The following is a 26,807-nucleotide window of genomic DNA, read 5'->3' on the forward strand; positions in this document are numbered from 1 at the left end:
TTCTGCTGCCAAGTGCCTCATGTTCATCAAACAGAGTATGAGAACTGTTGCCGACTACGCCATTGAATTCCGTAATCTGGCAGCAGAAGTTGCTTGGAACAATGAGGCCCTCGTGGCTGCTTTTTCTCATGGTCTCTCGGATTCCATCAAGGATGAGATAGCAGCCCGAGATTTACCCACTGAGCTGGAGAGCTTGATCTCGTTTGCCATCCTCATTGACTCCAGACTCAGAGAAAGACTTTCTCTTAAGGAGCGCTTGCGGAAGCCTCCTGTACATTTGCCTCCGAGCTTTGTAGTCCCACCCATGCCTCCCTCACCTCTCATGCCTCCTGGTACCGAGTTGGTCAGTGAAGATGAACCCATGATCCTGGGCATCATGCGTCTCTCTGTGGATGAGAGAGCCTTTAGGAGGAGGGAGAGATTGTGCCTTTATTGTGACCAGGCAGGTCACTTTTTAAAGTCTTGTCCTACCCGTCCAGGGAACGCCCGAACCTTGAGGTCCTTTCATGGACAGACCTTAGGTGGCGTTGTTTCGTCCCCAGTTATCCAGAAGGATAAGCCCCTGGTTTTGGTTACCCTTTCTTGGGCTGAGTCGTCCATCGAGATACAGGCTCTAATCGACTCTGGAGCTGCAGGCCTGTTCATTGATGCTGCATTTGTTTTGCAGCACTCGATTCCGCTGCAGCTGCGTGACACTCCACTTGCCATTGAGGCTCTTGATGGGAGACCTTTACAGCCTGCCCATGTGACTCATGAGATGGTTCCGTTGTCCATGGCCGTAGGGGCTCTTCACCATGAGATAATCCAATTCCAAGTTATTTCCTCATTCATATTTCCGCTGGTTATTGGTTATCCTTGGTTACAGAGGCACAGCCCCTCTTTTGATTGATTCCGTGCTGAGGTTCTCTCCTGGTCACCACAATGCAGTGAGACATGCTTCCTGAAGGTATCCAAGGTCCTGTGCACCGCTTCACTCCCCTCCCTGCCAGAGGAGTACCGTGATTTTGGCGATGTGTTTGATAAAGGTCAAGCCGGTAGTTTGCCTCCACACCAGCCTTACGATTGCGCAATTGACCTTCAACCTGGTACTATACCTCCTCGTGGCCAGGTTTACCCTCTGTCGGTCTTGGAGGATAAGGCCATGGAGGAGTATGTTGCTGACACACTTTCTTGAGGTTTCATCCGCAAGTCCTTGTCTCCTGCTGGTGCTGGTTTCTTCTTTGTGAAAAAGAAGAAGAGCGGTGAACTGAGACCTTGTATAGATTATAGGGGTCTCAATCGTGTCACGATTAAGAATGCCTACCCGATTCCATTGATTACAGAGTTATTTGACCGCCTCAAGGGAGCAACGGTTTTCAAAAAGCTTGACCTGAGAGGGGCATACAATCTTGTGTGCATTAAGGAGGGCGACGAGTGGAAAACTGCGTTTAATACCAGAACAGGCCATTATGAATACCTGGTAATGGCTTTTGGCCTTTGTAACGCCCCGGCAGTTTTCCAGGAATTTATTAACGATGTCCTCCGAGATTTGTTGCAATTGTGTGTGGTGGTTTATCTCGACGATATCCTCATATTTTCCAAATCCCTGGAGAGTCACCACACAGATGTCTGTCACGTACTTCAGAAACTAAGAGAGAACAATCTCTATTGTAAACTGGAGAATTGCGAGTTCCATCGTGAACAGGTTACATTCCTGGGCTATGTCATTTCCACTGCTGGTTTTTCGATGGACTCAGATAAACTGTCGGCAGTCCTACAGTGGCCTCGACCTTTGCGCCCTTCTGTCTCAATGTCCTAACTCTGAGAGCGCTATGCATCCGTGTGGCTACTTTTCCAAGAAATTGTCACCTGCTGAGTGCAATTATGAGATTGGTGACAGAGAGCTGTTGGCGATCATTTTAGCCCTGAAAGAATGGAGACATCTCCTTGAAGGCACCACTGTGCCCGTTCTTATTCTTACTGACCATAAGAATCTTACATTCTTGTCTGAGGCTAAGCGACTCTCTCCCAGAAGGGCGCAATGGGCTCTTTTCTTGTCGAGCTTTAATTACATTGTCTCATTCTTACCCGGGACTAAGAATGTAAGGGCTGATGCCTTGTCACGACAATTTTCCTCCACTTCCAAGTCGGAGTCGGTTCTGGTTCCTATGATTCCTCCTGATCGTATCTTGGCTACGGTTCGCACCAGTCTTACTTCTCCTTTGGGTGACAAAATTCTTGCTGCTCAGGTCCATGCTCCTCCTGATAAACCTTGTGACCCAGAGAGTCTCCGTACTGCAGTGCTCCAGACTTACCATTCTCCCAAGGCAGCTGGCCATCCTGAGAAGAATCAACTCATTTGGGCCATCTCCCAACAATTCTGGTGGCCTAGTCTACGGGCTGATGTTACTGCCTTTGCAGCTGCCTGTCCTGTGTGTGCTCAGAGTAAGACACCTTCCAGTGGGCCTCCTACAACCCATACTCAATTGAGAGAGGCCCTGGACTCACCTGTCTATGGATTTCATTGTGGAATTGCCCAACTCCCAAGGCAACAGTGTTATCCTTATGGTGGTTGACCGATTCTCAAAAATGTATCATTGTATTCCACTTAAGAAGTTGCCCACCTCTAAGGAACTGGCTTTAATTTTTGCTCAGGAGATCTTTTGCTTACATGGGCTACCCAAGGTGATTGTCTCGGATAGGGGCAGTCAGTTTGTCTCCCGGTTCTGGCGAGCCTTTTGTGCACAGTTGGGAATCCAGCTTGCGTTCTCTTCCGCGTATCACCCACAGTCTAATGGGGCCGCAGAACGAGCAATCAGTCCTTGGAGCAATTCCTACGTTGCTATATTTCTGACCATCATAACAACTGGTCTGACCTATTACCTTGGGCGGAGTTTTCTCACAACAGTGCCTTGAATTCTGCCTCCCGATTGTCTCCATTTATGGCGAATTATGGTTTCCAACTTTCCATGTTGCCTGACTCGTTTTATCCGCAGAGTATTCCTGCATTAGAGGAGCATCTCTGTGGCCTTCGTTCCACTTGGGTAAAAGTCCAGGAGGCTTTGCGTCATGCTAATGATAGGTACAGACTCCATGCTGACCGCAGACGCTTGCCTGTCATCTCGCAACCTCCGGCTTCGTGTTCCCTCACTGAAGTTTTGCACCTCGGTTTATTGGGCCTTTCTGTATCCTTTGCAGGATTAACCCAGTAGCTTACGCGTTGGACCTTCCTCCTAGTATGCGCATCTCAAATGTGTTTCATGTCTCCTTATTGAAACCGTTGGTCTGTAACCGATTTATCACCTCAGTGCCACGTCCTCAACCTATTCAGGTTGAGAACCATGAGGGGTATGAGGTACAATCCATTGTTGACTCCCGTAAGTTCCGTGGGCTCCTGGTGCCTGGTGCATTGGAAGGGGTACGGTCCGGAGGAACGCTCCTGGGTTTCATCCTCTGACGTACATGCCCCTGTCCTCCTCTGCGAGTTCCATAGACGGTTTCCTCTCAAGCCCAGTGGCCCTCCGAGGGAGAGGGGTCATTGAGGGGGGGTACTGTCAGGGCTGGCTTAGCCCTTCCTCCTCTGGGCTGGCCACTCAGCTGTCGGATAATTGCCAGCTCTCTTCTCTTTCCACAGTTACCAGCTGTTCCCGATGATGCTTGTCTGACCTGCCTATTTAAAGCCTTCCAGCTCACTTTTTCCTTTGCCTTCGCGTTGGTCACATCAAAAGGAACCATCTCCTACTGTTTGTTTCAAGACTGGCTTGCTGACATCCCTCCTGGCTTCTTATCCTGCTTGCAGTTGCTCTCTTTGGATCCCTGACTTCTGGCCTGGCTGATTACCCGATTTGGTTAATGAACTTTGGACCGACTGACTACCCGATCTGGCTACTGGACTCTGGCTATGCTTGACTACGCCTAAGCCTATGAGTGATATCATTGCCCCTTGAATTCCCAGTTGTTGTCCAGTGCTCCCTACATTTCCCTGCAGCTGCTGCTCACTAATACAGAGGATCAGATGACTGATCCAAAGAGGACTAAAAATACACATCTTTTTTACTCAGGTTAGGCAGAATAGGTTGCAGGAAAGGAAAGAGAATATTTTAAGACCATTAGTGTTAAGCTGGAATTCTACTTTAAGGCCACTGGCCTGTAAAGCAAAATACTAAATATATTCTTTAGTTAAAAGAAAAAAACTGCTTTGTGAAATTATCTTGATTATGAGTTTGTCAGGGTTATAGTATGGTTTTCTAGATTTTATTCTAAATGCTTTGACAAGGAGCTAGTAACACAAAAGGGTTAATTTATTTAAAAAAAATCACTTTGTGAATGTCTCAGTATTCATGCAAAAGTTATGAATAATATCCATAATGTTTGTAAAATGTGTGAAATGGCAGTTTGTATCCGTTTCCTTTTGCAAGGCAAATGTAGCACTCCCTAACATTGGACCCTTTTAGGTTTAAGTAGAGTGCAGATGGATTCAAACAGGTTTTATTGCTGCCTGAGTCCCTATTAGGTGGACTTACCCTTTCTATTTGTCCTGTTTTAGTGGCAGCCAGTGGTAATCTTCATTGGAGGGGTGGCAATCAGTACCACCCCACCCCCACTCCATCCATCCGTCGGTCTGTAGGCCAGCGGGTGGGTCTGGTGCAATTACCTCATCTATGCATCACCTCTCCCGGGCTCTCGGCGGCTCTCCCTCTGCTCTGCAGCTGTAATTCAGGTGCCCAGCATCCTGAAAGGGGCTGGACACCTGAATAGGGAGTGGCAGCGGCAGCCCTGGATAGATTCATGCTATGCATATATAAGGGGTAACGTGAAGAAAGGTGGCAGCGCCCGGGCACCCCTAATGGACGGGCCACCACTTGCCTGTTTGCCATTAGCACCAAAAGTGAAAGTGAAAGAAAATCCCAAATTTTGAGTTGTCCCAAGAACAGTAATAAGGAGAAATCTTCTGTAGCACCCCGAAGGAGCTTCTGGTTTGATTTGGGCCTGCACTCCACCAATAACCCCACTAACTTGACTCAATCCCCTTGGCACAGCTGTGGTGTAATGCAACACAATACAATATAATACAAAATGCAAAGTACCTGTATTGTAACTTCGGGATCCACTGGCTCCACCTGGTGGGGAAAAACAGTACTCTACAACACTGGATACTTAACCAGAAATATATTTTACTGTAGAATATTCAAAACAGGTGGTTACAGAAATTGTGCTGTCATCCCAACATAGGATGACAGCACAATATATTTCAACAGGAACAATTTAAAACAATATATATATTTGTATTAATACCTGGGAGCTCCCCTCACTTTAAAAGCTATGAATGAGATCTCACTTAAAGTACTTAGTCCGTGATCTTCTTTCTTCACTAGCTAAAATAACTCCTTTGTAATTTGTAATCCACAGTTCATGAAAAGTTAGGTTGAGGTGCTCCTGGTGTGGCTCCAATAACTAATTTACATTGCTTGAGGCGCCAAAGTAGATAGGCCTCAAGCCTGCTCATTGTCAGTTGCTCTGCTCCTCCTCCGGGGAAATACAAATTCCAGTGAGGCCTGTATGTGAGTCTAACTGCATGTAAAAGTTAAACAACGGTGGGCCGTAACCAGCTCACCAACTCGATCGGAGCTCCGTGTGGTAACTTGAGCCGGTGACTGCAGCTTGCTTCTCTGTCAGCTTGGACAGTCGCTCCGTACCGCTCCGCTGGATGTATCTGATCCTCCAATGCTCCGATGAGTGTCGCTGGACCTTCTCAATCCGGTCACCGTCTCTCAGGCACCATCAGGTCACTTCACAAACAAACAGAGTTGCGCTCTGCAATGGCTGTGGGCCGCTGTCTCCGGGAAGACTCCTCACATATCCGCACAGGCCGGCAGAGGAGCTTCCCACCAGTTGTCATATGATGGGGAGCTATCCTGTGCACTCACAGCTGATACTACCATATCTTGTACATATGTGCCAAGGAGTGAGGTGGAGTTGTCCCTTACTGAATCCAGAGTAGAGGGACCAGATAGTTCAAAGTTTTTTTTTACTAACAAAGTGAGACGCTTCAGAGCATTCGCCTAATGTATCATGAGTCAGTCTGCATGGTGGGCAAATGCCTCTCTTTGCACTTTCGGAGTATCCATTTCTTTTTAACAAATATCTTCACCCCCCCTCAGTGTCTGAAGGTGGAGAGTGTACAAGAATACTGGGATGTTCTGTAGGATGAGTTGCTGCCACAAATTCTGGGACTTCCGCCCTGAGAGTCCCATTATTATCTTCCTCCACTTCTGAAAAGATATCAGCATCTGTTTCTGAAGTTTCTGTAGGCCCCAGCCAACTCATCTCTACTTCTTCATCTTCATCTACAGAGGGTGCAAGCTGGTTATTGGCCTATACACATCAGTGGATGTGGATGGGAGTTCCTCCTCTGTGCTTATTCTAACTGCCTCAGTGAGAAGTAAGAGGTGATTCCGATGCCAGGTCTTCACTGGCCCAGTGTTTCCTTCCAGTTTAATTTCATACACTGGGAGCCCTGGAAGTTTCCTACACACCACATAAGGCTGTGATCTCCAGCGATCAGTCAGCTTATGTTTTCCTGGGATGCCTAAATTCCTCAGCAAAACCCGGTCACCTGGTTGAAGATCTTGAACTCTCACTTTTAGGTCAAAGTTCTTCTTGTTCCTGTTTTCCCTAGAGTTCAAGGTGGCTTGGGCCTGCTCGTAAGCTATCTTCAAGTTCCTTCTCAGTCTATCCATATACACTCTATGGGACGTCTCTGATGTGTGATCCAAGGAGGTACCAAAAGCCAGGTCCACTGGTAATCGGGCTTCACGGCTGACCATTAATCTGTAAGGTGAATACCCGGTAGCATCACATTTGGTGCCATTGTAGGCATGGACAAGTGCAGTGATGTGTCTACTGCAATGGGGTTTCTGCTCTGCAGTCAATGTCCCCAACATATTCAAGAGGGTCCTGTTGAACCTTTCCGGTTGAGGGTCCCCTTGTGGATGATAAGGAGTAGTCCTGGACCTTTGTATCCCCAGTAGATCCAGCAGTCTTTTGATCAATTTGCTCTCAAAGTCCCTTCCTTGGTCCGAATGTATCCTTTTGGGTAAGCCATAATGGACGAAGAACTTCTCCACGGTGGTTGCTTGCTGATCTCTAGTAGGGAATGCCTGTGCATAGCGGGTAAAGTGATCTGTTACCACTAAGATGTCACCCTGCACACTCAGGTTGGATTCCAAATAAAGAAATGCAGACCAGGTCCATTGGGCCCTGGCTTTCCAGATGGCCCATTGGGGCAGCACTCTGGGGCAATGTCTTCCGTTGCATACACCGGAGGCAGGAATGACAGTAACTCTCCACTTCTTTCCTCATGTAAGGCCAGTATAACCTGTCCCTTACTAATTGAAGAGTCCTCTCGGCTCCCAAATGGCCATGGTGATCGTGTAGAGCAATCTGTGCTTTCGCGGCAAGAACAGCTGCCACTTCTCTTCTGGATCATCAGAGGGGCCCCTTCAGTAGACCACCCATTGTTGCAACTGCAGCCGATCCCATTCCTTCAGTAACAGCCTGGCTTCCTTTTTGGTGCTCTTCTGCAGTACATCACATACAGAGCATCCACATCTTGGTTACCAACCCCTGGTTTGTACTTCAGGCTGAAGGTAAATGCCAAAAGAGCAGCTAGCCAACTGTGACCAATGGCGTCCATCTTTGCAGTAGTGAGCAAGTAAGTCAGAGGGTTGTTGTCCGTCTTCACTACGAATTCAGCCCCATACAGATAGTCCTTCTGTTTGTTTACCACTGCCCACTTCAGAGCCAGAAATTCAAGCTTGTGAGTCAGATAGTTCCTGTCAGCAGGAATCAAACTTCTGCTCACATAGGCGAGGGGCCGCAGATGCCCTTCATGCTCTTGGTAGAGCACTCCTTCCAGTCCATCTCGACTGGCGTCTACATGCAGCTCATATGGCTTGGTAGGGTCTGCATAGGCCAAAACCGGGCAGTGGTAAGGCTCCACTTCAATTGTCTGAAGGCTTCCTCACATTCTGGAGTCCAATAGTCCTGGATGGACTCTTTTTTTTCTTTCTGGGCCCTTCTTTTGGCTTTCCCGACTGATCTGAGTTTTCACTAGCCTCATCCTGATTTTTCAGAAGCTCAGAGTTCAGTCACGTTGGTGGGCCTGGGCCAAGAAGTGACAGCTTCTAACTTCTTGGGCTTAGTTGCCACTCCCTCTTCGGACACAATGTGTCCCAAGTAATTCACTGAGGGCTGGTAGAACTGGCACTTTTCCATAAAGAGCTTCAAGCCTTCCTCATGAAGTCTCTTCAGGTCCTTCTCCAGGCATTCCTTGTGCTCTTCCAAACATTATGATGTCATACAGGTAGACCAGTACTTCAATTAAGTTCATGTTACCCACTGTCTTTTCCATCAACCTCTGGAAAGTTGCTGGGGCCCTAGACAGGCCTTGCTGCATCCGGTTGAACTCGAAGAAGCCCACTGGCATGATAAAAGAGGTCTTTTCTCTGTCTTCGGGGCACATGGGGATCTTATAGTACCCACTCTTTAAATCCAGAACACTGAACCACTTTGCTTCTGACAGACTCTGTAAAGCAGGGGTCTCAAACCGGCGTCCCTCCAGCTGTTGCGGAACTACAAGTCCCATCATACCTCTGTCTATGGGAGTCATGCTTGTAACTGTCAGCCTTGCAAAGCCTCATGGGAATTGTAGTTCTGCAACACCAGGAGGGCCACCAGGTTGAGGCCCCTGCTGTAAAGCATCCTCTATCTGAGGTGTGGTGTACTGGTCAGGAATGGTCCTCTGGTTCAGGGTCCTATAATCAATACATAGGCGTAGAGACCCGTTCTTCTTCCTGACCACCACTATTGGGGAGGCATAAGGACTCCTGGACTCCCGGATAATGCCTGTACTCTTGAATTCAGCCAATTGTTCTCTCAAATCTTCCAAATCTCCCAATGAAATTTGCCTAACCCTTTCTCGAAAAGCTTGTCTTCCTCCAGTCTAATTTGATGGGTGGCACTCTTCGCTAATCCCACATCAAACTCACTTTTTGAGAAAGCGTCTCTCCATTTCAGGAATTGGGCTTTAGCTCTTTCCCTCCAGGTAGGAGTAAGTGGCGTATTCTTTGGGCAGAATTCTTCTTGAGGGATCTCTGCTGCTGATCCTTCCTTCAAACCACATTCCAAGACTGGGGTTGCTGGGATAACCTCTCCTAACAGTAGTCTGGATGGCACCCTCACTGGCACAGCTGCTGTGTTACGGACACTGACTGGGACTTTGCGGTGAGTCCTCTTCAATGCCCTGGTGGGCAACACTTCTGGGATAAGTTCTAACCCCTTCTTTTCTTCCTGGTTTGTATCTTCAAGGACAATGAAGGGACCTGGATTTTTCCAGCTTAACTTGATGAAGGCCCTCAGGCAGACTACCTCACTGGGCTGGACCAACTTCCTTCCCCTATCCAAGAGCCAGATTTTACCCACTCCCTCTTCAGGAGCCTCTTCCTCCTGTCTAAGATCGCGGTATATCTGGCCAACATTGGATGTATTTTGGTGGGGAGAGTCCCCTTTTGAAACACAAGTGGTGCAAGTAGTGTCCTTACTAAGTCAGTGTTCATCACAATGATGAGGAAACTCTTGTCAGCCCCTGGGGGGCTAGGGCACACCATGACCAAGGTGTCAAACGTCTCAGCCTCTCCTGCTGTACTTGGGTTGAACGTGAGTCTGACCGGCAGGTAACCATCATATGGGAAGTTCTGAGTGTCTAACCCCCATATCTCTAGTTCCAATTTCTGTAACGGCAAGTGCTTGAGATGTCCATCGTAGAAGTCCCTGTATAATAAGGTCACTTGGACTCCAGTGTCCAGCAGAGCTTTTGTATAGATCCCTTCTACTTGGATGAGGATAATTAGGGAGAGTCCCACCAGCTTGGGGGGATTCCCACTACATGCGGTACCTCTGGCCTGCTTGGTGGCTTGTATTTTTGCCTTAGGTTTTAGGGGCCTCTCTCTCTTCCGCTTTGGCTTCTCTGCGCCCCCAGAGACTTGAGATGTAGGAGTCAGTGTGGAGTAAGTTATAGCAACCGGCGCTCAGTTGACTCCTTCACTGGGGCTCTCTGAAGTTTTCCGCCGGTTGTTTGGACCTTGTCTGAGCTACTGGGCTTGGGCACACTCGCCTGAGATGTACTATTCCTCCACATTTGAAACAGATTCTCTGTACTGGTTTCATAGGGTGGTTAGTGGTAGGGGTCTCCGGGGCTTTTAGTGGCGAGACTTCTGTCTGGGGTTTCACCAGACGGGTCATCAACATTGTTAACATCTCCAGTATTTCTTTTTGGGTCTGGAGCAAGTTCTCCAGTCCCGTCTGACTTGCGGGGAGGTGCTGAGTAGGTGAAAGCCATGATCCCGCTGCCAGTACACTGAATTCCCGAGTGTCTGAGGGGACATCTATCTGCTGTACCTTAGCACTTGAGGTGCTAGAAGATTGAAGTTTCCTCTGTTTTTGGTCCCTCTCAATCTCCATCTTATCTGCTTCATTTACTTTTTCAATGAGTACTTCATCTGGAGTTGAGAGATCTTCTAAATACTGCTTCAGTTGCAGCTTGATATAGTCACTCCTCAATCCTGTTGTCACAGATCTCCGGAATTTCCTTTGAACTAGCTTGGCTCCAAAGTGTTCTCCAATTCCTTCTTCCTTTGATGCAGACAGCAAGCGGTCCTTGAGCTTGATGGCCTGGAATAGGAAGTTCTGAGGAGTCTCTTTGCTATCCTGGGTCATATTTATCAGTCTATGATACAGCTCAGCGGCATCTTCCTCCTCATAATAGCTTTTCAGTATCCTCATTAACTGGTTCAGGGCCAATCCAGTCTTTCTTTCAAACATGCCCCTGACACTTGAACCTGGGCTGATGGCATGGGTTACAGCCTCTCTTATTTCGGATTCAAGATATCCTTTCTGTAACCTCAACTCTACTTGGTGTAGGAGGCTGGTGTAAGACAGTTTGTCCTTCTGCCCTTTTTCTCCTATCTGGCCACCAATGCGGAAATCCTTACGGATAGTTACTTCCTCCAAGCGACCCGGGGCGCGTTTCTTCTTTACCTTCCCAGGGTTGGGCGTCATCTGCCCATCTTTCTAAACCTGCAGGGTGACACGTAACTCATTGATGCGTTCAGCCATCAAACTGGAGGTCTCTTGAAACTTCTCCTGTATGTTACGGTACTCTCGCTTCAGATCAGCCAGGTGTTGTTCTGCCTGTGACTTAACAGAAGCCCCTGCTTTCCTGCCTAAAGGTTCCAACTGCTTCTGACTGGGAGAGTCCCCTTCATGCTTGCTGGGATGTGTCAGTAGAAATTCTGTCTTCTCGGACAATTTTACACTGGCACCATGGAAGTTTACAGGGATGTCCTGTCCCCACTCTATCAATGCATAGGTGCAGTTGGTCCCATGGTCTGGTCTCACTGTGACCACGTAAGCCTTTTTGTCTGGGGACAATGCTTGTACCACCTCTTTAACTTGTTTCTCTCCCCAGTCACTCCCTGGGAGTTCAATGGCCACGCTCACTTCTGAACATGTCCCTTCTGCTGTAACACCAAGGGGCGGGCTTCTTTGTAGAGTGACAGGATGCCAGACGAGCCCCCACGTGTAGCACTAACCCCCCGAAGGAGCTGCTGGTTTGATTTGGGCCTGCACTCTACCAATAACCCCACTAACTTGACTCAATCCCCTTGGCACAGCTGTGGTGCAATGCAATACAATACAATATAATACAAATGCAAAGTACCTGTATTGTAACCTTAGGATCCACTAGCTCCACCTGGTGGGGAAAAACAGTAAGCCACAACACTGGATACTTAACCAGAAATATATTTTACTGTAGAATATTCAAAACAGGTGGTTACAGAAATTGTGCTGTCATCCCAACATAGGATGACAGCACAATATATTTCAACAGAAACAATTTAAAACAATATATATATTTGTATTAATACCTGGAATGTTCCATCCGTTGATAATATCTATCTTTTGGCGTGCAGTACTGAGGTCCACCAGCAGGTGTCTCCATGTCATCTTTGGGCTGCAGTACTGGTGTCCACCAGCGGATGAATCCTGGCAGTGTGGAGCAGACAGCACCTCCTGCAATCAGTTGTCTCTTGAGGTCAATCACAGGCCTATAAATAGCTGGCAAGCATTCACATGTTTGCCTTGGTATTTTCCTTGTGCCCTGACCTGCTGCTTGTGATTCTGAGCCTGATTGTGAACCTGTTCCTGTGCCCTGAACCTGTGTCCCTACCCTGTCCGACCTGTTACCATCATCCCTGCCCTGCAGTCTGATCTGTCCGTCCTCTCCCTGTCCTGTGTTCCTACCCCATCTGCTGATCTCCCCGTGTATGACCCTGGCCTGGCTTGTGTCTCTGATTATGGACTGCCCTTGTTTATCTACTGATCCTCTGTGCATGACCCTGGCCTACCTATCGTTTACGATCCTGGTATTTCCCAATTATTGTACATATCGGTCTGTTGTTATTTGGGGGTCTCTGTTGGTTGATTTATTGCACTGTGTGGGTGTATTTATATTATTCACTTTCCTTAATAAATCATTATATTTCACTTATACACGTTTGGGTTTCCTCTGTTGCAGTCCACACAGTTCTGGTCTTATCTGATACATGACAGCTAGCCAAAATAACTCCTTTGTAATTTGTAATCCACAGTTCATGAAAAGTTAGGTTGAGGTGCTCCTGGTGTGGCTCCAATAACTAATTTACATCGCTTAAGGAGCCAGAGTAGATAGGCCTCAAGCCTGCTCAGTGTCAGTTGCTCTGCTCCTCCTCTGTGAAACTACAAATTCCAGTGAGGCCTGTATGTGAGTCTAACTGTGTTTAAAAGTTAACAAATGGTGGGCCGTAACCCGCTCACTAGCTCGATCAGAGTTCCGTGTAGTAACTTGGGTCCGGTGACTGCAGCTTGCTTCTCTGTCAGCTTGGCCAGTCGCTGGACCTTCTCAATCCGGTCACTGTCTCTCTGGCACCATCAGGTCACTCCACAAACAAACGGAGTTGCGCTCCGCAATGGCTGTGGGCCGCTGTCTCAGGGAAGCCCCCTCACAGATCCGCACAGGCTGGTAACGCAATTCCAAGAGACCTAAAATGGCTGCTCGGGTCCCTTTTATCTCCTACCCAGCATGCACTGCATAAGAGAGTGTTCATGGGTAGGTCACACAGACTCCTGAGTAACAAGGTGAACCTTCTGAATCAAAACAACAGTCACTTCCTGTATAAGTCTTTTGGGTTGTTCAGAGGTAACAATATACAAGTGCATTACCCATATTCGGTCACTAAATGGCTCTGGATACAGAACCATAGTAATTTCCATTAACCTTATATTACAGTATGCATAACCACATCAATAGACAAGGATGTCAGCGCTACACTTCCAATGAGCTCTTACTTTATCCAAAATGAAAAAAAGACTTTGCCTTTAGTGCTACATGGCTTGCTGGCTCTACAATCCTGCTATCTTCTGCCACTGACCAATAGAGAAACATTCAAAAAGAACATGATAAAATAATACAAGGGCAATGTCTGAACTTAGTACAAGGTGTATGAAGAATTCACCAACAGTGTAATAAATCAGCTACTGCAGATAGCGGACTGCTTATAGAACTGACACAATGTTGCAGGGACAGAACACTGTTGCCTCCTTTAGGTGATCTGTTGTTTCTCTGTGAAGGATTTCAGTTCTGTAAACTTGAGAAACAATGGAGTTCTGTCTCTGCAACATAGTATCTATTCTGTGTAGCCGTTCAATCGCTGCAGGAGCTGATTCATTACATGGTAGGGGTGAGCACAGCAATCTCCATACACTTTGTACTCAGTGAAGAGGTCTCACTATTATTTATTTTTCTGGTCAAATTTTTTAAGACTATGTTAGGCCATTTTCTTTTTTGGTCAAATGATCTTTAATTCTTCTAGCTAAACGTTTTTAAAGCGATATTAAAGTCTTGTTTTTTTCTTTCTAAAATAACAAACATGTTATACTTACCTGCTCTGTGCAGTGGTTTTGCACAGAGTAGCCCGAATCCTCCTCTTCTTGGGTCCCACGCCCAGAGTGCTTAACTATTTTTTCACCCTCGGCAAGACTAACACTCCCCTCCACAGGGGGGGGGGGGCATTGGTCTTGCCTAGGGCCACGCAGGTGACAGAATCAGAGAGCAGACTCACTGGACTGCAGCTACGTCTCAGCCTTCTCCTCCGCTGACCTCATGCCCGGCACCTCCACTGCCACCTCAGCTGTGCCCGCCTCCTGTGTTGACCTCATGCCCAGCTCCTCCGCTTTTCCTGCTTTGCCTCGTGTTCCCCATCAGGCCAACAAGGAAGTCTAAGCAGTTGCCTATTTCGTCTAGTGCAGGGCTGTCCAAACTTTTTTCAAAGAGGACCAGATTTGATGAAGTGAACATGCATGAGGGCCGACCATTTTACCTGACATTCTTTGAACCATTAAAATGAAATGCAAAAAAGCTGATACACTGCCCAACAAGAATTATCTTGCCTTTGCGGCTGTGTGTGGTGAAGAGTCTAAGAATGAGCACTTTGTATATACCATATTTATCAGCGTATAACACGCACAGGCGTATAACATGTACCTTCACTTTAAGAGGGAAGTTTCAGGAATTTTTTTTAATTTTAAATAAAGGTCTGTGAAGAAAAATAAGGGTCAGTGCCCATAAAGGCAGCCTAATCAGTGCCCATCTGCAGCCTCACCATTGCCATGCATGCACCCTCACAAGTACCATAAATGAAGCCTTACCATTGCCACGAATGCAGCTTCACAAGTGCCATGAATGCAGCCTCACAAGTGCCATGAATGCAGCCTCACCATTGCCATGAATGCAACCTCAAAAGTGGCATGAATGCAGCCTCACCATTGCCATGAATGCAGCCTTACCATTGCCATGAATGCAGCCTCCCTATTGTCATGAATACAGCTTCACCATTGCCATGAATGCAGCTTCACCATTGTCATGAATGCAGCTTCTATATGTAGCCTCACCTTTGCCATGAATGCAGCCTCACCATTGCCATGAATGCAGCTTCACGATTGTCATGAATGCAGCCTCTATATGTAGCCTCACCTTTGTCATGAATGCAGCCTCACCATTGCCATGAATGCAGCCTCTGAATTCAGCCTCACTATTGCCATCAGTGCAGCCTCAGAGGGGACAGGGTGGGGGGCAGGACAAGCGGCAACAGATTTACTCAGTGGCCTCATTAATACAAAGTCCCGCCTCCTATGATAGCCAGAACAGTCGTCCAATGCCAGCCCAGGAGATGGGACTTCCTATTACAGAGGCCACCAAGTAAACAGGAGATTCTCCTGTATGTAATCTGACAGCACTTGTCCTGCCCCTCACTGTTTGGCTCACTCCCTGGTCGATCAGGGTTATATATTGTTTGTGGAGGTGCAGTCTGTGATCAAGATCTGTACTGAGCTGGCCCTGCCCTGGTTCCCAGATGGCCATGATGATTTCTCTCCTCCTTTTAATATGAATCAGGTTGTATCCTTAGTATGGCTTTGTGAAGATGATCCTGACGATTTTTGTGAACACTACTCAGCCTGTTTTCCACAGGTGATTGCTGAGTGCATTGTGTCTGCTCAGTCTTTTTTTAGACAGGGAGACTTAAAACTACAGTTTGTACAACCTATACTTTCAGCATGGTCTGACATGGTGCAATCAGCCCCAGCCAAACAAACCACCCCTGCCATCATACACCAGCCTACCCAAAAATATGTTTCCCCATCAGCCATGTCAACCTCAGTTGCAGCGCAGTACACGCTGCTCCCAACCAAAACTATTGTGCCATTAACCCAACCTGCTCCACACCCACCAATCTCAGTTCCAGCCAGAGGTGCCAGAGTTCCAGCCTGAAGAGCCAGAGCCAGCATTCCAGCCTGAAGAGCCAGCGTTCCAGTCTGAAGAGCCAGAGCGAGCGTTCCAGCCTGATGAGCCAGAGCCAGCGTTCCGGCCTGAAGAGGCAGAGCCAGCGTTCCTGTCTGAGGGTGCGTTTCCCATTTACCAGCCTGCGGTGCCTGCTGCGCAGCCTATGTTTCTGTCTGCTGCTCAGCCTGGTGAGCCTGTGCTGCCCAGTCTGATGAGCCTCTGTGTGCTGCCCAGCCTGATGAGCCTCTGCCTGCTGCCCAGCTTGATGAGCCTCTGCCTGCTGCCCAGCCTGATGAGCCTCTGCCTGCTGCCCAGCCTGATGAGCCTCTGCTGCCCAGCCTGATGAGCATCTGTCTGCTGCCCAGCCTGATGAGCTTCTGTTTGCTGCCCAGCCTGATAAGCTTCTGTCTGCTGCCCAGCCTGATGAGCCTCTGTCTGCTGCCCCGCTTGATGTGCTGCTGCCCCGCTTAATGTGCCTGCTGCCCCGCTTGATGCGCCTGTGCCTGCTGCCCCGCTTGAAGTGCCTGCTGCCCAGCTTGAACTGCCCGTGCCTGCTGCCCAGCTTGAAGTGCCTGCTCAACCTGATGTGCCCTTGCCTGCTGTCCAGCTTGATGTGCCCATGCCTGCTGCCCTGCTTGATGTGCCCGCTGCCCTGCTTGATGTGCCTGCCGCCCAGCTCAATGTGCCTGCTACTCAGCTTGAGGTTCCTGTGCCTGCTATCCAGCTTGACGAACATATTGTCAAACCTGATGTGACTTTGCCCACTGCCCGGCTTGACGCCATGGACTTTCCCCAGCAACCGCTAGTTAGAGCGTCTGGAGGTCGGTCCTTTGGGGGGTGGGGGTACTGTCAGGAAAGGTTCCCTCCACTGGTAATATCGATAATTTGGTGTGCAGTACTGAGGTCCACCAGCAGGTGTCTCCTGGCAGTTTGGAGCGGTCAGAAGAGCTTTTCCCTGCTGGAATTATGTCATCTTTGGGCCACAGTACTGGCGACCACCAGTGGAGGGATCCTGGCAGTGTGGAGCAGGTATTACCTTCTGCAATCAGGTGTCACGTGACTTTGATAGCAGCCATAGTATAAATACCCGGCAAGTGCACACACACCTTGCCCTGGTATTGTCCTTGTGCCCTGACCTGCAGCCTGTTTATCTGTTAGCTTGATCTTGATCCTGAACCCTGATTCTGTACCCTGGACCTGTTTGTATCTTCTCCTGTATCCCTGGATCCTTGCCCTGCAGCCTAATCCCTCCACCTTGTTCCCTGTCTGTTTACTCCTGGACCCCCAACTACTGATCTCCTGTTTATGACCCTGGCTTGGCTTGACTACGATTCTGGTACTCCCTTTGGCTACATATGCTGGTTAGTTTATTATCACTGTTTGGTTGTTTGGTTTGTTCACTCACTTTGTATGGGCGGTGTGTTCACATTTATATGCATTTACTTTAATAAACTTACTTTCACCTATTTATTTCAGGTTCACTCTGTCGCAGTCACACAGTTCTCGTCACATCTAGTTTATGACAATATCTTTTGTGGCCACAGAAGATATTTATATCCAAAATGACCAGTGGGGCTGTATTGAAACCAGAATGTAGGCCGCAATTGGCCCATGGGCCAGACTTTGGACATGCCTGGCTTAGTGGGAGTGCCGGCCCTGCCCACCCCGGGGCTCCTGGTCCTCCCTTCTGCCGGGTGCCCCACACCAAGCAGCTTTCTGTGGGGACACCCAAGCAAGCACACTCTTGAGCTGTGGCTCTGTGTGTCTATTCACACACACAGCCATGGCTCGCCCCCCCAGTCAGCTGATTAGTTAACTGCCTGTGATTGACAGTAGCAGATCGAGAGGGTGGCTCAGGTAGGTATTGGGGGGGGGGGGGTGGAGGGGATGCTGCACAGAATGTTTTTCACCTCCAATCATAGAATGCATGAAGGTATAAAACATTGTGCCTTTACAATCACTAAGGCTTTTTCTCTTATGATAAATTACTGGGAAATGTTAGATTCGCCCTGCCTAAGGCAACAAATAGAAACTGACATTTAACACCTATTATAAACATTATCAGTTTTATTTGTGACATTTGCATGTATGCTACAGACATTTCCAAAGCACTTTTTTTTTTAATGAATAGACCCCTAATAATGAAAAATTCCCTAATCCTTTTGATCCCTGGTGGGGTATTACATATAGGAGAACATCTCTTTACGTAATCATCCCTAGCTTCTGAGGAATGAAAGGAGTTCCCTGCAGAATCCCCAGGGTTTTCTGTTTGAATCGCTACCATAGTAAATTAAGCTGTCCTTGGGCATGAGATTGTCTCTTGATTTCGTTTGGGAGGCTGCTATTTCACATCTATCTGCACCTTAATGCCTGGTACACACTATGAGTTTTTTGGGTTGAACAAAAAAAACCTGTCAGCTCCAGCTGGAGCCACTGTACTAACGATCTGATGTTAGTACCGCAATCTCCCCCACAGAGCTGTTGTGTTCTGAAAGGGGATATAGCCCCCCCCCCTTCCCGCTACAACACTCCAGTCAGCACTGATCGTGAGCCGGTTTTCCACCATGCTTGTCTGGCTTCTGTCATACTGGCTGCCGGGTATCAGTGCAATAAAACAACACCTCAAGTGTAAATCGCAAATGCAGTGCATTTGCCTGCACTTGACTGCATGGTACAAAAGTACTATGTGATCCAGTTGCAGTGCGGTACCAAAATTAGTGCTTACGTGACTTATGTTATATGGTGCGATTTGAGCCCATTCAAAATGAATGGACCCAAATCGCACCACACTGAATCGCAAGTGAATTGAACAGAAATTCGGTGCAGTTCCTCTGTGAATTCACATGTGGTTCATAGCTTGAATCGAGGCTAAGGCTGTTTAGTACAAAATAAAACATATAATTAGCTATATATACACTTTATCTTTATTCCTACATAGTGTTACAAATTACACTCTAGACTTTAAAATTATAGGTTGAAAACTCAACTCATATAGACTAAAAAACTTTAGCTAAAACAATAAAAATAGTGTAGCGCTTCAATAATAAGTGTAATCAACACAAATTATATAAAAATAGTAATAGCGAAACAGAAATCGCACAGAACCAAATGCCTAGAAATCAAAGTCCAACATAAAACACTCATTCAACTGTGTTGATGGCGTAGAAGTGACCAAACCGTCACATAGAAGGACAATGGTGTACTGGACGAATGTGTTCATACGGGTAAACTTGATTGTAAGCATCAAAATGAAAAGCGAATAAATACTTCTTACCGGAGCGGTTGGACTCACACAGTCATATGACGGTTGAGTCTAGAAGGCTTGGGGTCACACTCTGGGACCAAAAACTGTAAGGAGAGAGGTCTTTTGAGCTGGTGGAGGAGCTCTGGGCGGTTGTAGACTCAAAGGTGGATCCTTCCAGATGAAACATCAAAGGTCAAGATGATCAAACTCAGACGCAGCCCGTTGTGCCAATAATCCTGCCTCCCCCGAATGGGGAGGGGAGTGTTTGTAAAGTTTTACACCAAAGCAATAGAGAGGAGAAAAAAGAAAAAAAGGCTCCACATGGTGCGGGTCAAACAATATAAAAAAGTTGATTTATTGAAGTCAAAAAGGTAATAAATGACTTAGTGATCACATAAAAAACAAAATGAACTAAAAGCAATGTGGGGTGCCAACAGCTCGCCCGACGCGTTTCGACATATGTGTCTTCAACTGGGGCATGTTGGAACCCACCACATTGCTAACGAATATATAGAAAATGAGAAAGAGGTCACGCCTAACAAGAGGCGGGACAACCAATCTCAAACAGTCTCTTAAAGCTACAGTGTACAATTTGATCAAACCAAAGTCTAACAATTCAGCCACTATAAACAGATACAAATAACATCCAAAAATGTCATTCATGCAGACTGTTAGATAGATATTAATGGCAATAAAATCTAAAAAATACATAAAAAGTAAGTCACCATACTCACTCGTGGATAGCACTAAATAGACTACATTGTTTACAGCCTAATCAGATGTATAGATACAGCATGATTCAATTCAATTGTAAAACATATGCAGAGAACACATCAAACACTAATACATAAAAATCAGACCTGCGTTGTTCGTTATACATAAATTGTATTAGACCTTTGCCAAAAGCTGCCAGTATACACTTAGATTATTCACAGCCTCATCGGACTTATAAGTTGCAATCCCAATGTATACACAGATCACATACAAAAAACTCATCCAATTCTAACACATACTATCAGACATGCACTATCAATTATACATAGACTACACTATACTGTCCAAAGGGCAGACTAGTTTGTCTATGTTATAACATAAATAGGGCTGTAACATTCTCAGTGATAGTGTCTAATGGAGATCTATCATTATGTGATTTGGATGTCTCTTACTTGTTGTACCAACAATGCTTAGCCTGGAGATGTGCATAAGTGCTCATGATGATACTTCATACATGATGATCAGTTTCATGAAGTTCAGATCGAATAAACTAAAGTGTCATGACGTGTAATGACACAGAAACGACTGAACCAATCACTCAATGTGTGTGTCATGTGGCTGAATGTGGGAGTGGTTAGAAAGAACTCAAGTCTAAGGGGTAGAGGCGTGTATATTTAAATGTCATCAAGCAAAACTATAAGGAGGAGGTGTCATTCAGAACTTGGCGCCAGTTTGCTCCTTGTTATGCGTTCCACTTTGCGGGCCATATCAAACATCGTGAACGCTTATAGGTGCACAGCAACGAAATAAGGCGTGTGCATAAAAGCGTCACAAGTTAGGTGTTCATGCAAAAAACAAAATAGGAAGGGGGCGTGTAAACGTCACACTGCATATGTCTTCACGGAAGTATAGGAAAGGGGAAGGCATTTAGATCTGGCGCCAATTTGCACATGGAGAGCGTCACACGCCAATGGGCGTGGACGGTAGCAATGTAGCCAATCCGAAAGTCTGTCACTCAGCACATGCGCAATGACTAATGACGTAATTACGTCATGTCATGCGCAGTGATGGACCGAAAGTGAATGCCACAAGGTAATCGCGGGGAATATAGAAGACGTGACAATGTCACGTCAAGTCCAATGATACAACCCGGCGAAACCATGGTAACCACAGACGCGTCATCGCATCTGAGGATACCGCAAGTAAAAATTCAAGTAAAGAAACGAAAAGAAAAAACGGAATATCTCTACACCATCAGAATGTACATCTTACCCAGGACATTTTTACCAAAAATAGCCAAAGGTTATGTGAAATAAAGGAAATATAGAATAATCAGGTGGGTCCGATGTAATGCTTGCAAATTGCACACATACTAACCTAAAAAATATATATATATTTTGAGGTACCTGAAACCAAAAAATAGCAGTGGAATATGATAAATATGACATTCTCAACTAGTGCCCAAAGTGAAGCTAAACTTAAAAATGAGAATGTGAGAGGAAATCCGTCACAGACTCCACATGATCTAGAAAAATGCATAATAAATGCCCATATCCAGAACATGAGAGGAATGTGAGAGGGAATCCGTCCCACATAATCTAGAAAAATGCATAATAAATGCATGTATCCAGAATGTGAGAGGAAATACATCCCAGAACCCACATGATCTAGAAAAATGCATAATAAATGCATATATCCAGATTCTAGTAGTGATCTGGGAGGGGAATATGTGAAGGTAAAAAATGATGAAGGAAACGCAAAATATATGCGGTGCATAGAGCGATGTGTCACAGAGAACACAAATTGGATGATGGAATGAAGAGTGAAAGGTAGGAGTGTCCAGTAACTGGATAGTAGGTACGTTGGTGTGTAAAACCAAGAAAATGAAAAATAAAAATAAAATACTAGTGATCCATAATAAGATAGATTAAGCCTGATTAATGAAGCTGTTAATGTCCCAATCTGTGTTCATGCCGAAAGGGGTGTAGCACCTCAACTCATAAATCCAAAATGTCTCGAGACGCGAGACCCCCCTCAAGCATGAATCTCCTCTCCAGTTTGGGACAAATTTGTCAATGATTTGAAAACGAGTACCCATGGGGTCTCTATTGTGTTTTTCAAGGTAATGTCTCGGAACGGGGTGTTTATCACACCCTTTTTTGATTTTACTAAGATGTTCGTTGACTCTAATGGAGAAATTACGAATAGTACGGCCAACATATTGTTGGTTACAAGGGCAGGTAATCAAGTAAACGATATACCTCGTGACACAAGTAGTGAAGTGTTTCATAAGGTATCTGCGTGCAGTGGATGAAGAAGTAAAGGAGTCACTTTTCCCCTTACCCAGCATATTGTGTAAACAGACGTTGCATTTTCTGCAGGGAAAGTAACCCTTACTCTGGGGGAAGAATTGTATCGATTTAGGGATATCTATTACATTAGGAGCGATATCATTTTGTATAGATCGAGCTCCCCTGTAAATGGTTCCAGCTTTATCTGGAATCGTCCCGCCCAAAAATTTGTCACTTTGTAGTACCTTCCAGTGCCTATTAATAATTCTCTTTATATCATTGTGTTGAGTGGAAAAAGTTGTGAAGAACGACCATTTATATTTATCACTAGTTACTGTTTTGACTTTTTTTTGGGTAAGAGAGGCCCTGTCGATGTGTAAAGCTGCTTGGATCTCAACATCAAGAGTATGTGGGTCATATCCTTTGTCCTGGAACCTCTTACGTATGGTGTAAGATTGGGAAATGTAGTCACTGACATTCGTGCAGTTGCGCCTGAGCCTGAGAAACTGACTGCGTGGGATGGAATTGAGCCATTGGCGATGATGGCAGCTGTCAACGGGAATATACCCATTCCGATCCGTTGGTTTGAAGAAAGTCTTCAGGACCAGGCGTTTCTGCACTATTGTAACCTCCAAGTCAAGAAAATGAATGTTAGTTGCACTGGCCTCAAAAGTCAGCTGAATGCCGCGGTCATTGGCATTGAGGGTTGCCATGAAGCTCCAGCTGGAGCCACTGTACTAACGATCTGATGTTAGTACCGCAATCTCCCCCACAGAGCTGTTGTGTTCTGAAAGGGGATATAGCCCCCCCCCCCCCTTCCCGCTACAACACTCCAGTCAGCACTGATCGTGAGCCGGTTTTCCACCATGCTTGTCTGGCTTCTGTCATACTGGCTGCCGGGTATCAGTGCAATAAAACAACACCTCAAGTGTAAATCGCAAATGCAGTGCATTTGCCTGCACTTGACTGCATGGTACAAAAGTACTATGTGATCCAGTTGCAGTGCGGTACCAAAATTAGTGCTTACGTGACTTATGTTATATGGTGCGATTTGAGCCCATTCAAAATGAATGGACCCAAATCGCACCACACTGAATCGCAAGTGAATTGAACAGAAATTCGGTGCAGTTCCTCTGTGAATTCACATGTGGTTCATAGCTTGAATCGAGGCTAAGGCTGTTTAGTACAAAATAAAACATATAATTAGCTATATATACACTTTATCTTTATTCCTACATAGTGTTACAAATTACACTCTAGACTTTAAAATTATAGGTTGAAAACTCAACTCATATAGACTAAAAAACTTTAGCAACTTGCTGGTGTAAATTTCTAACTTACACTGGTTTTATGTTTGTGTCTTATCATTGGATACATTTATAACTCTAGAAGTTAGTGTACAAAACAAGACTGAGATAAGAACTGTTGAATTCCACATTTTTGCACACCTTGTGACTGTGACCAGCTATACAAGTTTACAGCTGGAAAAGTTATAGAATGCTCATGATGGCTGTATGTTTGTAACTGTAAAATATTTACATTATGTTAGAGGTGACTATAGACCAGCATACTTGCCACACAGGTCATGTCTGTATTTGCCACTTCAGGCTCGGGTCACACTGGTTCAATGTGGAAACCCTTCGAATCCAGTGCGGGTTTCCGCATTGCACCTGAATCGCACAGTGGTTCACATTGAGATCTGCGAACCACTGGGCGTCAATGTAAGGTTAATGACACACCCAGATCGGTTTACGGATAGCAGTGCGAACTGTTAAATGGTGCAGGAATCTGATTGCATGGTGTGTGAACACCCATGTAATCCTTTTCCAGTACAAACCAAAAAAAGGGTACTGCAGCATTTTGGAGTGAATGCAATGCGATTTCAGCCATAAACAGGATTAGAAGAAGACGGGGAAACATTAATAAATCACCGGGACCAGATGGCTTGCACCAGAGGGTACTTAGGGAAGTCAGTCAAGTAATTGCTAGACCATTGTTTCTAATTTTTACTGACAGTCTACTGACTGGAATGGTACCAGCTGATTGGAGAAAAGTCAATGTAGCACCAATATTTAAAAAAGGGCCAAAATACATCTCTGGGAATTACAGACCAGGTTGCCTAACATCAATAGCTGATAACTGAGCTCTAAGTTATATGGACTTTGCAGGTCCATATAACTTAGAGCCCAGAGGTGGTTCAACTGCATTTTTGACCAAACTTAGTTGTGCGGTCACATACCCTGAGGTGAGCTCAATCACACATGGGGGAGCACGTATGTGAAGTCACTGAACTGTTTTGGACCACCATCACAAAGCATCCATTTTTTTACCAGAGGACTTTTTGATGAACAATTTTTTTGTTTTAGTTTTTTTGCATGTTTAACCACAGTACAGTGGTTTATCATACAATATATGGTTACAGGCACTTTAGTAACCTATGAATAGCACCAATTAATTATTATTATCAATTCATATATATTGGCACAAGAGCACTTTATGTTAAGGAATATATAGATTCACAATGGATTTATACACATTATTTGTTATTGAGGTAACAAACCACACAGTGCACATATTATTTATTTTGTTCAGAAAATGGCTACTGTAAGCCATTTGCCCCCCCCCCCACTGGAAACCTGGCTGCAAAAACTCCCAGTTAGCAGTCCTTATCATGCCCCGTAGCTAGGACATGAAACCCAATGGGTACTCACTCCCAGAATTACAGAAGTGAAAAACAAAAATGTTTGCTACCTAGCAACAAGGCAGGACGTGGTGATTGCTAACTAGGAGTTTTTAGGCCAGGCTTTTAGGGGACCCAAATGGTCTATAGCAGTGGTCGGCAACCCCTGGCACGCGTGCCACATGTGAAGCATTTTTTTTTTGTGAAGCATTTTTTGTCGGCATGCGACTCCCCTTCCATCTGCACAGTGGTGCAGGGGAGGGTCAGTGAGGAGACACAGCTACTACCTCACTAGTGCATGCCGATCTCCAAATCCCTGACCTGCAGCAGCACTGGGGGGGGGGGGCACTGTACCCCCACACGTTCTACAACATGGGAAACGTTGTTTGGTTCTATGACTTTGCTGCAGCTGCGATCACTAGCCACAGCAAAGATCCACCCACTCCATTGATGGGGAGGAAATCGGGTGTCGGTCTGCTAGAGGACAGATCCCTGTTTCCAGAGAGAGGAGGACTGTGATTGGCCACTGATAAGACCATTCACAGCCCTGCAAGCCCTGCCCACCATGAGGAGGAAGATGGCTTGCTTAGCTGCAATTAGGGATTTCATTGTGACTGAAAAAATGGCAATCAGGTGAAAGTTTATGGAAATACTAATGGGCTTCTTGGAATTTTGTAAAAGTAGTCAGAACACAGTCTGTTTTCATTTTCTGCTGCTGCTCTCCTACCGAATTGGCTTTTTTAATATTGGATGCAGAGGGCATGTGGAAAAAATCTGCCACATCCTTGCCTGTGTCAGATGAGAAGGAGGTACAGTGGAAGGGCAGATGATAAGAGGGGTACATGGCGGGGCAGATTAGAAAGGAGGTACTGTGGCACTACAGAAGAGCAGAGGGGTCATTGGCAAGATATAATAGCAGGGGGGTACAGAGGTGAGGCAGAAGAGAAGGGCCGGACATCAATGAGGCTGATGAGAAAGGAGGTACAGTAGTGGTTCAGATGAGCAGGAGGGTACAGCGCTGGGACAGTAGAGCAGGAGGATACAGCGGTGGAACAGAAGAGCAGGGGGGTACAGCGGGGAGACAGATGTGCAGTAAGGTACAGTGGGAGGGGTGGAGGGCAGATAATAAAATAGTTACTGAGGTCTGAAGGTGAAGGAATTGAGGCTGATCTGAGGTGTGAAGACGTAGGAACTGGGGTGATATGAGGTGCGCTGGTGTAGGAATTGGAGTGATCTGAGGTGTGAAGATGCAAGAATTGAGGGTTGATCTGAGGAATGAAGGTGTAGGAATTGGGGGGGGGGGGGTCTTAGGGGTAAAGGTGCAGCAATTGGGGTGATCTGAAGTGTGAAGGTGCAGAAATTGGGCTGAGCTAGGTGTAAAGGTGCAAGAATTGGGGTGATCTGAGGGTAAATCTAAAGCAATATGAAAGTGCAGGAATTGACATGATGTGTGAAGGTGCAGTAATAAGGGTGATCTGAGGTTTGATGGTACTAAAACTAAAGCAGATCTGGGGTGTGATAATATAGGAATTAGGGTGATCTGAGATGTGATGGTGAAGGGATAGGGGTAATCTGAGGTGTTAAGGTACAGGAATTGGAGTGAATTTAGGGGTAAGAAATTTGTAAGAAATGAATGAACTTCTTTCTAATATTCAAGTCGTTTACAGCATTTACGGTATATAAAAATTCCTTTTCATGACTGATAGTGTAAAGTTGACATTTTTTGGCAAAGGGACTGTTAAAGGGCATACTGTACATGTAGTGAGCAAAACCAACAAGACATAAATATTTTACATAAAATTACAAATTTATTATACAAAGGTTAATCACTTTAAGTCAGCCCTATAACAGTTTTACTGATACAGGGCAGCACCTGTGCACCAGATCACACATAAATACGTGATCCGACACTTCCGAGTAGGGGGCGTGCAGGCGTGCCGCCAACGGCCTGCTTCTGCTGTA

Source organism: Lithobates pipiens, unplaced genomic scaffold (assembly GCF_037356315.1).
Source record: "Lithobates pipiens isolate NorthernLeopardFrog02 unplaced genomic scaffold, aLitPip1_a1.2 Scaffold_16, whole genome shotgun sequence".
NCBI lineage: Eukaryota > Metazoa > Chordata > Amphibia > Anura > Ranidae > Lithobates > Lithobates pipiens.